At 32.6% G+C, this 18,897-nt stretch overlaps 1 protein-coding gene and 1 pseudogene across 2 annotated transcripts in view; one reads left to right on the top strand and one right to left on the bottom strand.

Annotated features, from left to right (window-relative positions):
* The window catches only part of LOC138136359 (probable glutamate receptor), a 54,419-nt gene that overhangs the window by 11,197 nt on the left and 24,325 nt on the right, over positions 1-18,897 (top strand). The gene's annotated exons all lie outside the window — the stretch shown is intronic.
* On the bottom strand, positions 13,201-15,351 carry LOC138137093 (acyl-CoA Delta-9 desaturase-like; annotated as a pseudogene).

The following is an 18,897-nucleotide window of genomic DNA, read 5'->3' as shown; positions in this document are numbered from 1 at the left end:
TTGTTTCAACAATATTGAAATTTCTGCCATTGTAGTCTATTTTTAGAGTATTTTCAATGAATTTACACGATTTGGCTTTTCTAATACAGCGCTACCACTTTTGACAGATTTTAAGGGGTGTACAAAATGTTGCTTGGCAACTTTTCATCAATTGTTTCAAAAGGTAACTGCTCAAATACCTTCAAAATTTAGATTAAATTTTTAACAACAAAATCTAATCTTTTCGTTGAATTAGACGAGTGATTTAGTGAATTGTTTGTGTAGACACCTATTTTTTAATGTTTAACAATCTAATAATTGCGCTTAATTCCTGAAAGTTATCTTTCAGATTTCATTACATTTATCGTGGTCATTGAAAATCGACAGGTGTCCTGGAAATAGAACCAGAAATCTTAGGCGTTTAGTAGAATGTTACAAAATGGGACTTTGAGCATTTATTATAAAGTAATTACTTACATATATTTATGAATTTCGTTAACTTCACACTAGAACTTTAATTAATTAGTCGTCACTGTCATTACTGTTATTTTCGACAAAGATTTTTTTGTGTATTAATTATTTCAATAAAGTTAATGAAGAATTTTTTAAGCTCGTTAAAAATTAATTCAATCATTAATTTTGTTGTAATAAAATGAGACGGATAATTTTACGCAATTTTATGATGGCGGAATTATTCGCAAGTAACAAAAAATTGTTTACGCAAATATTAATAAAAGTAATAAAAGTTTTTCAAGAATCTAAAATAATATTAAATTACATGCCAAGGGACTAAAGAGGCACTTTAGTTCTACAATATGGGTCGAACTTCATCGATAAGCACCTTAACTGACCGTCACCGCCTCAGAGTCAACTAATATACTAAACTTTAAATAATACATAAAAAAATGTAGTATGAGATGAATTAAATTAGATAAAAAAAGATGTAAAACGTTTTTTTTTTTTTGGTTCTGTAAAGTTTAGGTTTTGTGGTTTATTAATAGTTTAATAACGAATTGTTTTTGTTTATACCAACACCTAATAGTGTTTTTACTTGATAACGCCAACCCGGAGCCAGAGCAACGTAAGCACGGAGCCACCACGTTGACACCGAGGCGTCAATCTAATGTCCTCGTGCTGAGGTGGTGATGGTCAGTCGAGGTGCTTATAGAGGAAACTTGACCCGAACTGTCAACGTGACTTCATTCATTATAAATGGATGCAATAATTGTAACATATCTGAATATTAAAATGAAATGAATATAGGTATTCACTTTTGTTCTTTTCTACATTTTTTATTGTGTTTTTCAAGGGTACTTTTAATTTCCTTATTACTTTATTGTTACTTTGACACATTATGTCAGGTCTTTAGAGAGATTGAAACAAAGCTTCGTGCAAGGGTCCAAGGTCCAAGGACCCAGAAATAACAAATTATTCTCTAGATAAATAATTTAAAGGAAAAATAATAATAGGAAATTTTAAGAAATATGACATGTTTATTAAAGTTATAATTTTAAAATAATTTCAAAGTAAGTCTTCGACTTACATCTTTTAACATAAACAAATTTGTCTACATTAATTTTCACGGTTGTCAAGGAACGTCTGCAATTTAGTTTTTAAATTATTGTCACATGGGTTTCAAAAAGTGTATCTTTTTCGTACGAGTCTGGGTTTTCTAGTCGAGGCGGAGCCGAGACTTGAAAACATGTGAGAACAAAAGGCACTTTTTGGCCGAGGTGCACATTAATTGTTTTAGGCAACCGCACGAATTACAAAGCAAAAGCCATCATTGTAAAAATTACAATTTCTTATTCAAATACATAGGTACATTTATTAATACATAGGAGTATGTATATATTAACAGTTTTTTTATAGTATTTTTTATCAGCTTGCCAACTGCCAACAAAACGAGAAATTTACTACATATTTGCAATACAATTACTTATTTATATAATTTATGGTGACAGGACAATTATTGCGATTATCATCTGCGATATCCGGGGCGTATTAGACATTAGACATCACTTTGGCTGTTGTATTAGACATTTCTTCATCACGCTGTTGCCATCGATTATATGAACGTTCATTTTCTTATTATGCACCAAATAAGCATCAGAAATGAATGATATTTTTTCGGGCAAATATAATACTTTAGTTAAATTTAACTGTCAAATAGTCAGTTTACTCGGTTTTGTCGGTTTCGTATCAAACAGAATTGGTCTTAATACCGCACCTTGGGGTATCCAATAATTTCCTTACTATTGTACTATTGTACTATTTCAAAAATTTCTTATACTGTCTATTACAGCGAATTAATTTTGACATTTTGAGCATCATAGACATTTTATACCCAAGACCGCACTAATAACCACGAAAAAGAAGGTTTTTTTGAAAATAAACAACACGTATAAAAATGTGTTTTATTTACACGTGTTGCATAAATAGCTATTGTGCAGAGGAGTGTGTATTTTTCTTCATTGGAGTATAAAGCACTCCACTTACTATTCAAAAGAAATTCACACAATTCAAGGAGAAATGAGTTTTCATATTTATATAAACCAACAATTGTTTGAATTTATTTTTAGAAAAATGTCGTTTATTATTATTCAGTAGAAGATTGAAATAGAATTCCTTCCTTCTTTTTAACCAATGTTTAATTTTCTAATTTATCGGGTTGGCGTTGAAGAGTCGATTGTGAACGTACCACGGATTACAGATCACGAATCAGCTGTTTAAATCTAACTTCACTTTTACGTTGTTCGTGTTTACCCTGCATACGGACGTGGTGCGTTCACAATCGACCCTTCAACGCCTACTTTGAGGATAAACTTAAATGAACACCCGATATTACTTATAAGCTATTAAATGATATGTATTAAAAGTGAAAACACATCTATACTAAAAAAATTTAAAATTACAAGACACTTGTTGCAGGCTTATACATTTCAAAGGTAAAATGACTAGATTTTCATTAAGGAAATATTTATTTAAAAATTGTTTTACATGGATCTAATTACTAAATATAATATCAACTTAGTGTAATGATTTCTCATTACTCATTAAATGTATCTATTTTGTGTGTTATACATTAACCTCACTTAACATGTGTACGATTGTCTTTATGTTAAATCTTACAATAAACACGCAAGTACCTTACCTGGATTAAGTTTATTTATATTTTCCTAGTATAAAACGCTTCTATCTCGAACGTAAAATATTATCAGACAATAGGGGACCTCTTGAACTTTGAATGTTTACGTAAATATTTTTGCTAATCTATCTTCAACATCAAAATACGGCTACGGGTTTTTTCTAATAAAAAAAAATATTTTTTGGTTCGACACTGTCAGAATTTGAGAATTTTCTCCTATGTGAACGGATTTTGATAAATGTCACAACTTGTCAAAACAAAACGTCAAGCTAATTTTAAAGATTTTAAACGATATGGACCTTTTAAGGGGCTCGTCGAACCAAAAAACGTTGTATTCAACTCGTTCGTGTGTAAATTGGACCTTTTTTGGTACTCGTGGGCCTTTAAAACGCTCGTTAACGAGCGTTTTAAAATGGCCCACACGTGCCAAAAAAGGCCCAATTTACACACAAACTCGTCAAATAAACTACTATAAAACTCCTCTTGAAGTGTGATAAATTTATTAAAGGAGCAATTATAAAATCGGCATCGCCTGTTTGTTGTTGCACTTTGACTCAGTCAGAAGATACGTGCCAAGATTCAATTTTTTGATTTGATTATAACATGGTTAACCAGATAATAATCCTTGAACTTGTCAGGTGATAACTTCTGTTAAAATTAAAATCACCCTGTTTTTCAATTCGTGTACTAAATAATAGAGGTAGTTATAAAGCGAGTTGTAATTAATTTGTAATTGTTTTATTTAGACAATTACAAATAAAAATTCGTTTGCTAATTCGAATACATAATTCGATTGGAATAATTTTGCGGTCAATTTATATACACGACAGTATTTCATTTCGTGCAGTTGGACCTCCATTTGCGTACAATGATGCTTATATTTATTATGCATTGATTTACATGAAGCATTAGGAACCTGTCTGTCAACAAATTAGTCCAAAGAAACTTAACGAAACTAGTAGATTATAATAAGAGTGGAAGTGAGTCCGAGACGAAGTCGAGGAGGCAACTTGGCGAAACACAAAAAGACTTTCCAGCCTGAATGATACGTACTATTTTATCTTCAAACGGATCACAAAAAAAATCGAACATAAACGCATTTATTTTCTTTTGTTGCAATTACAGTAAAATGACAATTTTCAAACTTACAATTTTCAAATTTTAAGGCACTAGTAATTCCTAGTGTTTTTTTTTTTGGACTATTAGTAAATACTTGAAGGTTCAATAATATTAGTAATGTCTACTAAAGTCTGAAGTTTACTTTTTAACGCTGAACGGCCATCTTGCTATTTTTGATTTTGACATTTTTGTCATCCGTGCACATGGGCGACTCGTGTTACATCATAGTGGCGCCGGTTAAATATTAGGTATATTTTCGTTATCTCGCTTTTTTCGAGGCTTTTTTTAATAAGGATAAATTCCCACGTACATCAAACGTGTGTGTTCAACCCACGACCTTCTAAATAGTCGAGACTCTTGGCTCTCTCCGGCCTGTTCATTTGCCAGTTTTCGGCGTTCGCCGTTTGGCGCTACTTTGCAGGAGCCGAAATTGGCGCGAAACGTTAAATGTCAAAAAGGTGCTATTTGGAGACGTATAAGGATTATAAAAAGGCAAAAACATTCAATGAATTGGCTTCAGAAAGTTTAAATATTTGCCCAGGTAGGGATTTCAAAAATCTTTTAATCCATAGTAGACTTGCAATAATTTAAAATGTATTTTAAAAATATTCGTCACTAACATAATGTTGTAGGCAAGCCTTTCCAATAGTGCTGCTAATGTACCGATCCCGACTGAAACATTCTCTGTCACCGCAAACACTCCTTTGTCTGCTTAAATCTTCATTTTCTTTTCCTTCGTCTACTTCCACTGTTGTGGGTATTATAGCAAGTACTGAATTCCGTGAAATAATTAAATTAATACTCACATCTCCATAAATTTCGTTGTATTTAAGAATATGTATATGTTAGGAACGATTATTATCTATGCAATTAATATGCTTAACTAACCGAAAATTTCGATTAAAATACTTTATCCGACAAAGTGACAACACAATGACAGAAAGCCAAGTTTCAAACCGCGTGGTTCCGAATTCAAATCCCCCGTTTACTAGCGCCAAACGGCTTACAAGTGCATAATGGTATTTTGCTCAAATGAACAGGCCGGAGAGAGCCAAGCGTCTCGACTATTTAGAAGGTCGTGGTTCAACCAATCAGAGCGCTTGCTTTCATCCAATCAAAAATGTTTATCGCGATAAAACCGTCCTACTACTCTGTCATCTGTCAAAAGTGATTAAAATTGCATGCTACTCCTATCAGATTTTCAAATTGTTTTTAATAATTGTGTTTTTAATAACTGTATTATACAGAGCGCCCAGAAATGTGGTAGCAAGTTTTTCGATTGGTCCCGCAAGATGACACTTTTTTACAGAGACCTTTTTTATGTATGGCAACGCCGCTATCTCAATTGAGATAAATAAATGTCAAGAATTGTCAAACGTAAAACATTCAAATTTAAATTTTATTGTAAATGTAAAAATTGACCACTATTATGTTCAATGCATAACTGAACCCTTCGAGCAACATCTCGACAAATTTTAGTGCACAAATCGGGGGTAAAAATTGTTCGGAAAACCTCCTTAACAAATTCTTTTGAAAAAATTCAAAAATTGAATGTTGCAAGATTAAACAAATTTGGCTTTTCGAAAGTGCCATCTTGTGACACTTTGTGTAAAAGTTGCTACCACATTTCTGGGCGCTCTGTATAGTTTATTAAAGTATAAGTGGATATTGGTCTTTAAAACACGCGCGATTTTTCGAGCAGGACGGCGCAGCCGGAGTGTTCGAAATAGAGCACGTGTTTTAAAGACCAGTTATCCACGAATACTTTACGATATTTTTTTTTTAATGTTAAATGAGTTAACATTTAGACTTCACGTTTCTCCGGTCCTCTCGGGTTTGGTGATGTTTCCATGGAAAACGCGCGATGTTGCCATGGACAAGAGCGTTTTTTAAAGTTCGATTTAAGCACGCTCAAGCTTGTTTTAAATGAGTAATAAAAAAATTAATAATTACCTGAAGTTAATGTTTGTATTCTGAAATTTTATTCAAAGGTTAAACCCTCAAGCCTAACCAGAATAAAAATGTCCAAATTCAACTCGGAAAATTGTCAAAGCAAAAAGTTTTCGTAAAATTGAAAAATGTATTCGACTATTTCATTCATTTACATTTCGACCAATAGCATCTCGTCATTCAACAATTAGTACAAAATTTCATTCGGTAAAATTAATTAAACCAAAATTTTATCAAGTGATAAAATTTTACATCTATGGCAACGGTTTAAAAAACTTCTGTCATTTTAAATATTTTGACAGTTATTTCATTTAATTTGAAAATAGCTTTATTCATGAAATAGTTCTCCGAATACCATTCGTGGTAAAATTTTGTCTGGCAAAATTTTACGATTGATTTACGTACCTACTCGAGTTTGTTGTCGGTTTATCTCGTGACATTGATCAAAAACCACTCGTCAGCGACTCGTGATTTTAATAACAATGCCACTCGATAAATTGCTATCCAACAAACTCTCGTACAATTTGAAAATTTTTTTGACAAAATTTCACCACTTATGATATTACGAGTACATACAGGTGTCTCAAAAATGGCGCCCAATCTCCTAAGGGTCTTAAAGAATAGAGGTCTGGTAAGGTAAATCTCAATACAAAAGTTTAATCGAAACAATAGATTTTGTACAACGTGCTCTTAAATATGCTGATTTTAAAGAGATGTACCTCCTTTATTAATAAATTTTACAGGTGAATTATAAATTTCTTTACTGTTTTAATTTTTCCAAGACCTCTTTGAGTAGTCGAACAACACTGAAGTCCTCCTTTTTAGAGTAATGACCTACCAAAATACGCTAAAATAACAGCTGCAACACTGACCTCAAAGGAGAATTGGTTTAGTTGATTGTGCATACTAAGCGATGTTGCCACATTTGCTTACTTTAAACTCTGTATAACTTGGAAACTAGGAAAAAAGAATTGACAACGAAATTGAACTCTACTCTTCAAATATCTTAACCACTTAAGAGATTGGGCGCCATTTTTGAGACACCCTGTATATGTATGTATATAATAAAAAAAATTGGTCTTTTTATTTTACCTTCGATAATTTAGTTATTAAATATTTCGTGTAATTATTGAGAAATAAATCGTGAGAAATGCTTCAAATGACCTTACATTTCACGTGGACATTTCAACTCCTAGGATTTGAAGTGTTTTTCAAGTCCGGTTACAAAAAAAGTCACTACAACCGTTGTTACAGAGATACACAAAGGCGCGATTTTACCACTTGAAAATAAATGGCATTTTTTTTCAAAATATAAAATAATAAATAGTTCCTTAAACATCATTTAAATTATATGAAAATATGTACTGCATAATTATTATTCGTTTGCAAACTGCATGTTCTATGTTCTTTGTTAATAATGTCGTTTTTGTTATTACGGAAATAATTAGAAACAATATTTAGGTATTTATTATTCAAAGTGGAAGATAAGTGATATTTACAAATAAAGTTATCAATTATTATCATTTTAAATAAAATACTCTTGATTTTAATGATCTAATCTCTGATCCTCTTTAAAACCCGTCGCCTCTACAAAACGTTCAGCATTCTAGTGTAAACATTGGTCTTAATCTTATTTCTTATATTAATTTACATTATTTTTGTATTGTTAAAATTATACGTAATGAAAATTCTCAGTAAAAAAGTAAGACAAACAAAAGATTTCTTTCTAAATCGTTATTATTAAATCATTCTTCATTTAAAAGATAGTCTTATATCTACTACTTGTACATTTTTATTACATTTATAGTGTGGCCACATATTGTGTAAAGAAATGACAAGCATGTTCGATACTATATAAATGCTAATGTTTCTAATATGCACGACCTGCTGTATAATAACCGGCCTGTTCATTTCATTAAAAAAGCATTGCGAAAATGTTTCCGAGAAAGAGCCAATTTTCGCCGATGAGGACGCCACAGTACGGGCGCTTCTGAATTATTAAAATGCGGAAAAATAGGTTTAGACATGATTTTAGAGTTAAGATTGGGCACAGTAAGTTCATATTTTCTTTCTAAAGTGACAAAAACTTAAGATGAATAATATCCCCAAAAAGCGCCCGTACACTAGCGCTCTGCGGGGATCACTCAAATTACACTTTTGAACAGGCCGGTTATAATACAGCAGGTCGTGCTAATATGTATCTAAATTTACTGATAAATGTTCTAGACTGGTTTCCAGATATGAATGTACAAAAGCAGACACGGAATCTTGGCCACAACTGACATTTAACTGACAAATATGTGTGAACTAGCCTTTATTGAATATAACCCAACTTTTGACTCGATAATGCCATTTCCCTGCTTTTTTGATGTCACACGAAAAACTTCAAAGTGACTTTTAATAATTATTGTCACTTAAATGACACTAAGGATTGGTTTACATCATTTTTTTTTAGAAATGTCTAAAAAATGTTGGCCAAGATTCCGTGGCCGGAATAGTACGGAATATTACTGTTATCGTGTGATCAAAAAAATTTTCACTCGAGTCAACCTTGACAATGTTCGTCATTGAATTGCACCGATAATAAGATGAAAGAACCAAAAGAAAATTTGGAGCAAGTGATTTTAAATTAGGTTTTATCATTAAAAATAAACTTTTTATATTTTGCGTTCACAATAGCTCCATTGTGAAACCAAAAACAGTATCACAACAGCTGAAAGTACTTCTATAATAGTGATAGTACAATTTACGGTTATCATGTTGGTACTGCCAGACTCGTCTGCAGAACAATCATAAAATTCCCCAGAATTTTAAAATTCTTACTTTTGATTTAAAAACAGCTCAAAAAGTACAAAATATAAAAATTAGCATTTTACATGCGTTTAATAAGAGATATTGTCGCAGTTGTTTGTTTGGAGTACTCCTCGCTTCGCTCGTCGTGAGCCAATACCCTTCTTATTAAACTTATATAATCATATAATTATGTATTATTATGTGACAGAATCTGACTTTGTAAAGTTTTCAATCAAGTCTTGTTACTTAAGCAAGTGATTTTATTTGATGAGATCTATTAGTGGTTTCGTTTTACGAAAAGGGAAACTTCAAAATTATGTCTTGTTACAACCATGAAACGATAACTTATTTTTATTGTGCGTTCTTAATAATAATAACTTAATAATACTCAGGTAGAGGTAATGGGTCACGTTTGAATGATTAACTGGATAACTTCCTAACAGGTAATAATCGTGTTCACTTGATTATTATTAATAAATAAACACAAGCCGGTAACAAACAAATTGCATTGTTTAAAAATATCGCCCTTATTATTAAGTCAAATATTTTTTGTGCCCCTATAAGGGGGTTGTGGCAAATTCCATTAAAACTTCTACTGGTAAAAATGATTTTGCAACATGGAAGTCATGTATGGTTCTCCATGCTGATTTTTTATTTAATCGAAATTCTAACAAGAAGTAAAATACCGTTTGCGGTTGGCTGTAATTTAAACAAAAGCAGAGACCATAACATTAATAATAATCTATTTGAGCGTTACAACCTATAACTACTGGATTCTTTCAAAATGCCAAGAGTTTACTGTTATTACTTATTATGCAGTTTAAAGAACATCGCGCTCATTGGGGAGAATAACTGAATCGAAATGCTTAATGATAAATAAATCCTGCCGCGATGCCGTACCTCCTTTTTATAATTATAATTATGGAAAAGTACGTTTTTGCTCAAAAGCCTTCTCGTCAGTACAGGTCCAGACTCGGGTAGCAGCTTTTGCCCAAAAGGTCACTCACCAAGGGATCTTCCCCTTTAACAAGAAAGTTGACGCGAATTCAAACCGCGGGCAACGTCTTCAGAGAGCTACATTTCGGTGTTGCGTTACATGTTCTAGAGGCCTCAGATGACAGTTCAGGATGCACAGCTCTCCCTTAGTCTCTGCAGAACCTTTTGACCCGCAAATGTATGATCTGCACATTTGGTTGACACCACCGGTCATCCTAAAGGATGCGTCCGATCAACGGCAAAGGTATTCGGTGCTCAGGTACATACCATGGTATCTGCAATACGTTGATGACGCTAATTTCATGGCCCAAGTTGTCCAAATCTGCAACCACCCAGTTACATATACCAGGAACTGTGTCTCTTTCACCGGTTATCAAAATCTAATTTATTGCACCACTTCCGAAGCCACAAATTATTATTCCGGTACACACTTAATGGGATCTGCTTTCGATTTCTGCTGCTAGGTCTCAATCTCTTGCTTGTGTTACAAAGCACCACCAAGTCAAACATCCTTAAGAACGTAATTAATGAGACGACACTTGTTGGGTGGAGGAGTTAGTCTTACTATTGGGTTTTATGAAGTTTCTTGATATCTCAACGGATTATGTTTTATATTGGTTCAGAAGATAACACAGAATACAGGGTTTAGGGAATTCTCCAAAGTCATCTTGCAGGAAATAAAAACCATAATGCTATCATGATAGCAATGTAATCAATTGTAACGACTACAGTTACTACTGATTAGATTGAAGGATGAACAAAACTTAAAACAGTAGGAGAGGGAATACAATCCTTAGACGAAAGGCCCAGATTTAGAAGAATATTGTACCTACTTTTAGCAAAAATCTATTTGTTCTTATTGTTAAATGCACTGCAGAAATTTAGACTGTCTTGGTTATCTTATCTGAGAAAGGAGAACGAGGAATGATAGGAAAAGTCGAAGGGAAGCTAAAGAGTCTTAAATACCGGTAGCCATGAAGGACTAGTGGAGGATTTGGAGGACCAAGATAATAACGAAGAAGAAGGAGTGCAGGAACCAACAGAGCAAGAGATAGAAGAACTTAAGAAAAAAAATTAATACGGGTACAGGAAAGAATGGTATCCCAGAAGGAATATTAAGATACGTAGGAGGAAAGGGCTATTGCTCCCCTATTAAGCAACATATTGTGATGAATCTTGTACCATTGAATTCTTCTCGTCAAGGCGCTTCTTTCAGCTGAAAAAATTATACATTGATTGCCTCTTTCATGTTCGAGAAAATCGAAAAAACTAATGAAGCTTCTTTTTTTGCACATAAGAAGAATTGTTAAAAACAGATTAAGCCTTTTTTTAGGAGGATTTAGGAAGGGCTGATCAATTACAGTTCAGATTTTTACACTGAAGATGTTACAGAAATAAAGCTACGAACTAAACCCAACTCTCCATATTTTGTTCATAGATTTTGAAAAAACTACGACTCAACAGAAAGTAATAAACTATAAGTCATAAATATGTTTTAATTGCCTGATTCCTTTCTTTTCCATCAATAAATGAAATTATCTTTATTTTAAATGAGAAATTGATTTCACAGATATTGCCATAAAGTAATATTTCTGCAGTTGCAGATGGTTCTATCTAAATTACTAAACAATTGCTTGCCAAATACGGTATAGTCCAATTTTTACCCTTTTGAGGTGACGTCACGATTTCCTTCCTCGCTTTCTCTTTATTGAAACGACAGAAACAGAAAAAAACAAAAAAAAAGGCACGTTTATTTATTGATGGTCACTTTGAGGTTATTTTATGCTCCTGTCAATTTGACAATTTTTAATTTCTTTCACTTATTACACTGATTACAAACATAACCTTTCGAAGCAATTGTCAACAAATTTGACACATTTATAGTTATTTATGATCAATTCAAATTTGTTTCTGATCCTAGCTCAAACATACGTAAAATTACTAGATAATGACGTCATCGCAAAAGGGTAAAAAATGGACTATATATTATCGTTAACACGTTTCAGAATTATGTTGGCATGACTTATAGTTACATTATTTTATTTATTTTTAATTTCTGAAAAATGTCCCGCCGAAGCAGCACACTATTCTTATGACGACGTTGTTATTAGAGAAACTGTTCTGTTACTTGGAACAGACTTCTTTGGAGTTTATCAAATAGCCTTTGAATTTTTCACAACATTGTAAAGATCAATGACAAAAGTGAGGTTAGGACCACGTTAAGAAGTAATACTTTTGACTAAATTTATTTTATTTATGTAGTGTGAGTGCCAGGTCATCAAAAAGGTTTATAACTGGAGCAGGGCATGTCTCTGGCTACATGTTTCGTAACATTGAATACAAAACCTCTTAATTTGACCAAGTTGCAGCAACACAACTGACACCTGTTAAAGAAGGCATCATCCAGTTTTCGCTCGGCTTCTTTCATCATTGCCAACTTGATGAACTTTTCATTTGAACAGCCGTTATGAATATTTCACGAGTGATAATGAGCCAAGCAGAATTGATAGAATAATTTCAACCATAAATAAATTCTTTGCATTTCCTTCTAGAACAATTATAATTTTCATAATCATATATCAATTATGACGAGACATTACACGTGAAGGAACATTTCAAGGCCAACAATACCTTTCCAAAGTTAACGTGGATATTTAAATATCGTATTGATTTAAAAAGAAATTATGAGTCCATCATTGGGCCTTTTTTGGCACTCGTGGACTTTAAAACGCTCGTTTCACTCGCGTTTAGAAATGGCCCACTTGAGAGAAAAAAGGCCCAATTTACACACGAACTCATTAAATAAACTACTATTGTCACAACTGACATTTACGAAATTTCCCAAAAACTCTTCGTTTTTTCACAATTTCATTTAACCAAGTGAGTGACGTTTATGTCAAAATTTACGAAACTATGTTTTATATTTTTTAAATTAAAAAAAATCTACATTAACTTTTTTCAATTCCGTCAAGATCATTATCGTTCGTGAAATACAAAAAATAAAAATTGTTAATTAGGTACATAACATTTTTGATTTGCAAATGCAAATGCAAAAATTTCCGATAACAATGCGGAATCTGGAAAAGTGCCCCCCATGCTTGCTGCGTTTCCACGTTGAATGGCAAGGGAAATCCTCTCAAAAAGAAATTTCTTTGATTTTGAATGGGCTGATTCCGCGATAAGTCGGTTTCCGATGACATTAATGAAATACCCTGTATAATACAATATTTTATCAAAAATAAAATATCGATGATAATAGGCCAAATAAATATTAGTTAAACAAGTATTAATTTAATATTTAATAGTTATTTAGTAAACTAGTTTGTTAATGAAGGCGATTAATAATCGAAACTGTTTAAAGCACGAACGAGTGTAGCGAGTGAGTGGCTTTAATGGTTGAGATTATTAATCGCCCATTAACAAAAGAGTTGATTACAAAATTTTTTCGTCGACCGCAAACTTTTTTTTTTGGTGACAAATTTTGAAATTAAAGCCAAATCAAAACCAATTTCATCTTTTTCCGTAAAGATGAGAGCTTATAAATACCTTCATTCTTTTTTTGTCCTCAGGGTAGGCCATTTTTAAATTTTTCAACACTTTCTATTCACTTTTCCACAAAGAGTGTCAGAAGACGTCAACTCCATTCATATTCAATTTCACGTAAAAATCACGGTTGCTACGGAAACCTAGTTCCCTTTGAAAAATATGACATGCGAATTATAACCAAAAATTTCGGTTTTTGAAAAAGTGAATTTGTAATTGTGCAGTTATGGAGCTATAAAATATAGAAAACCCTCCTGCAGTGTTGGTAAGTGCAAACAATGCATGTTCGAGGTTGTTTATACATCAAAATTTAATCAAAACGTCAAAATCGCAAAAATCGTTGATTAATGAAAAATAGTGTATTAATGAGGTCCATTAATACTCTATAATTTAGACAAAAGAATTCATTAATATTGAAATTAACAAGCGGTCAACGGAAAATAATCTTAATCACTAAGGTCATGCCATGGTGCACAGTGTCTTGCTTGCTAAAAATAAATTTAAAAGTGACAATATTTCCTGATAATAATTATAGATGTGCAGTCTAACAGTTAATAAAATAGAAATCTAAACTTTTAAAGCACAATTTTTTGTCGCCTCAATGGAAGAAAAAATGATAACAAACAATTTACTACAAAATAGTTATCACTATCTGCAATGCGTTCCATCACCATTATTTTCGATAGTTTGCTGGATGAGTTTCTTAGAAGGACTTTTTAAATCATATGCCCATCCTATCTTCGCAAACATATCCAGCAAAAATGTTGTAGCATTTGGTGTGTAGTTGCCCAATTCAGCAGCTTTGTAATCCCATGGGAACGTATGATGGTAATTATGCCAACCTTCACCCATTGCGAAAATTGACACCAAAGCATTTTCTGAAGGTTGGATTTTTCTAAAATTGAAAATCATATTTACTGTACTTTTAGTAATCATTTAATTAAAGCAGGGAGATGAGTAGTGTAGATATTTACTTGTTGTGGGGTTTGTTTCCAAACATATGTGCCGCACTGTTCACCAACCAATAACTACCAATAACTTCATTGCCCAGAAATACCTGAAATATAACAGAAAAAAATGAAAGTAAACCTTTGCAGGAAAAGTAAAACAAACCAATTGTATTATTTTTATCTTTTAAAAAACCTCCAGTATTGGTTACTGCAATAGTAATTATTTGCCTTAGAGTGCGGTAGGGGTATTTTACAGCGCGAAAACTAAGTTTCAGGCACGAGGCGAAGCCGAGTGCTTGATTATTTGGAGCGTTCTAAAATACCTACCATACGGCATTTGTATTAGACATTTTGGCTGACCAAATGTTTTATTTTGCACTTTTATGATTATGATTATTTATTAGTAGATAAAAGTAAGAAATGTAAAAGTTACTTTCTGCAGGGCGGCGGCGGCTGTGCGTACATCTCTCTGTAAAATTGTTTTGTTCAGAATAGCTTCCACAAAAATACTGATTCGAGCTGATTTTGTACAAAATATTCACTTCAGCAAAAGTTTCAGATCTGTTGATTTTAGTGGCAATTGGAGTAGTGGTTTTGGAAATATACGCAATTTTGTGCAACTTGTGCCAAAAACTCAAAATTGGAATGTTCCGTTACTTACTTTTCGAAAACCACTACCAATGGATCTTCAAATAGATCACAAAAGTCAACTTGTTTACCCCTTCTCAATACTTCCGGATGCTTCTTCATCATCAACTAACTCACATGTGCAAAAAATAAACCTCGATTATTATTATTATTATTATTATGAGGATCTGCGTCTGTTTCGCTAAACTTATGATGTAGTCTATGGTTCCTCACCCATTCGGACAGTTACTCCAAAACCTGCTGCCCAACCAGTTAAGAATAATAAAATTATAGATGATATAATGAGATAGTCGACAAAGCACAACAGGGATAACCCCAAATGATTGTTAGCTCATGGTTGAAGTAAGGAAATGTGATCAAAACATGCCAATAATGTTAGTCCATATCAGAGGAGTCTTAAAGCTCCCCCAAAGTGTTCTGTAACTGGTGTCGAATTTGTGAGCTTTTAGAGTTGTGGAAATCTCTTGAACTTGAGATGTGTGTGCGACGATAGTGTTGTTGGGTGGCAATTTTTCACCCCTGAAAAAAAATTGAAATTAAAGTAATAAGAACAAATTAAGACTTTTCTTTAAATGTCTAACCAGCACCAAAAATGTAAAATAAAATTTAATGTTTTTGGCTACTAGGCTACGACTGTATTGCTACTACTCGTTTCGTCACTCAAGAGAGTGTCACAAAATATTGATAACTGAGACATTGCCAAACTCTTATTATTTTATATTACGATTTTACTTGACACACTGTGTTATACTAACAAAGGAAAATGCAAAAAAATTCTATTGTTTATAATTTGATAATTTTTCACTTACAAACAAAGCCAAAAAAAAAATACAATGTAAATTTCAACCAAAAAGTGAAATTCTGATTTTTATACTGACCTACCTAGATTCACTTTCTATAATAATTATTTACGAAATCAGCGGAAAAAAAAACAACAATTAGATTTTGAATTAAACGCAATTATTCATTTTAACTTTGAAAATAATTTTTGTTTATGACCTGTTACTTGTGCTGTTGTAAATTTAGCTGACAATGGGAATTGTCAATTTTATGGAAAAGCTCTAAATAAGAGACTCAACACGGTCGGCTAGTAGTGAATGGTCCTTTTGTTGGCAAATTATACCATTTGGGCTATAAATCACTTTTCATGTTGTTTATGTTTTTACTGTGCATACTGACAACTGGTGCGTTCACAATCGACTCTTTAACGCCATCTATGAGGATAAATTTAAATGAAAATCCCATATTATACAACCAACATTTATTTTTGAACTTTTTGTTTCTATATTTTATACACCCATCAAAAATAAATTAATTTATTTATGCAACGAGTTTCTGCGTAAATTGGGCTTTTCTAATTGCCCGAAGGACAAGATTAAAACACGAGCGTAGCGAGGGTTTTAAGGCCTCGAGGGCAATTAGAAAAGCCCAATTTACCCAGAAACGAGTTGCATACAAATTTTTATTGTTTAAAACGACGGACCTCCCTGAAGCTTCCAAATCTTTTAAAAATGGTTTCGCATTTGCTTTTGACAGTTTCGACAAATGTTTCAAGACCTGTCAGAAATGTAACGTTGAATGTGTTGTCTAGGGCAACGGTTCGTTATCTGCTCATTTTGCTTTAGGGCAGTTAAGAGGCAGTTTACAAAGGAGAAAAATGAGAATTTATGACAGTTGAAAACAATAAACTATGTTTATTTTTAGTGAGACATCGATTACATTGGTATTGACGCAAAGCATTTTTCCATTGTTACAACTTTTCCTACGTAAATTGATTGAATACAACAATGAATCAACATCAACAACAATTGAATCAACATGATTGAATAACTATTAGGTATATGTTGCAGGATTAAGTTGGCATGTCTTATAATTATAATAGAAGTACATAATTCGAAATCTGTCAAATGTAGTAAAGGGTTATCATAATTTAAAGTCGAACATTTTAATCCATTGAATTAATTGTTAAATAATACTGGAGATTTGTGCTCGGTTGTTCAATCAAATTTTATATTAAAAAAAACACTTTCAGGCAGAAAAACTTCTAGGATTTATAAAATTGGCAATCGTTTCGAAGATGGCTTTCTTGTAGACGAAAAACTAAAATCTGGTAGACCATCCATTCTTAACAATCGAGAACAGAAACATTTGATTATGAAGGCTGAAAGCTAAATTGGTATAACAAAACATAATGTCTTCGTAAGCACCATTTGAAAAGGCGCAAAGTGAGAAAATGTTGCTGACAATGTCAAATATCGGGTTTTCATTTAAATTTCTCCTCAATGTAGGTGTTGAAGAGTCGATTGTGAACGCACCACGGATTACAAATGACGGATCAGTTGTTTAAATCTAACCTCACTTTTTGATTGTTTATGTTTTTACTCGCAGACGGACGAGTGGTGTGTTCAACTTTGAGGATAAATTTAAATGAACACCCGATATATACAGAAATAGAAATTCAAGAAAAAGTTCTAGTCTGTTCAGAAATAACCATTATTTCTGAACAGGGGTTGTCAAAGTCTTTGATCAGGCGTTCTCGAGGAGCAGCTGTTACTGCAAATGCTTACCGAAAGGAATGTCTTCCTGGTGTACACCATTTCTTCAGAAATTTTCGATGTGATGATCATTATGTATTTTGGGCCGATTTAGGTTCTTCCATTTATGCCCAAAGAAATTTGGAATATTTCAAAAACAGCAATTTTGTGCCAAATGAACTTAAAGCTCGACCGATTAAAGATTTTATTGTTTTATCATCATCATCGTCATCCATCATCAGTCCATGCGTATGTGGTCTTCCTCAGCTGCGTTTATCTTGACGTGGTCTCCATTCGATGATCTTCTTGGTCCATCTTGAGTCACCGAATCTCGCGATTCTACTTCAAGTTAATGATTCTGTGGATTATATCGCATTAGACGATTTTTTGGATTTTATTCGGTTTTTTAGTTTAATCCCCAACATGGCTCTTTTCACTTTTCTCTGGGAAATTCTTTTTTGACGACTCTCTAGAGGAAGCATTGATTGCAACATGTTCCATTACCATTACTTGTGATATCTTGTTGCGTGAGTTTGTTTGAAGGATTCCTTGCACCACCTACCCATCCTATCTTGCAAAGAAAATAGTTATTTATTATACAAGACGATAAAATTGAATTTTATCTTCGAGAAGATAATTAAATTTTATCGTCGTGTATAATATTCTAATTTTTTCTATAGCATTTGTATTTTATTATTAAAACATATACTAATCGTGTCAGGTTTTAAAATCTCGTTAGTATGAGCGTTGTTAGGGTAACAAAAAAAAATATATTCTTGCCGTTAAAGTAGCACTTTATCTACGCTTGCGATTAAAATGGTACTTGATTTGAATAGATAAAAGCACATTTTAACATCTGCTATAGAAAAAAAGAATTTTGTAAAAATGCCACTTTATGATATGTCCCATTCATATTCTCAACCTTTACCTATGGCTACGAAAAACGCTACAAAATTTTTTTCAGGTTGACTTTTCTAGATTATTTAATGTAATAATAAGAGCAAATAATTTTCTTTTATTCTATTTTAGTCAATAATCGTCTTTATACGCCTCCAAATGAGGGCATAAATTGGCCTTTTTAGAATTTGCGTCTCTAATAGGTCTATTATTGTATTCAATTTGGAGTCGTTTATTGCTATGTATTAAAGCACCCGTGGTTTAATAGATTTCTAAGAAAATTTTTATCAATATTTCAGTGTATTATTGTCATTTACACAAAAAAACTTCCAATATTAAT

Source organism: Tenebrio molitor, chromosome 8 (assembly GCF_963966145.1).
Source record: "Tenebrio molitor chromosome 8, icTenMoli1.1, whole genome shotgun sequence".
Lineage (NCBI taxonomy): Eukaryota > Metazoa > Arthropoda > Insecta > Coleoptera > Tenebrionidae > Tenebrio > Tenebrio molitor.
The sequence above is the reverse complement of the archived record's forward strand: the minus strand, read 5'-3'. Positions and strand labels throughout refer to the sequence as shown.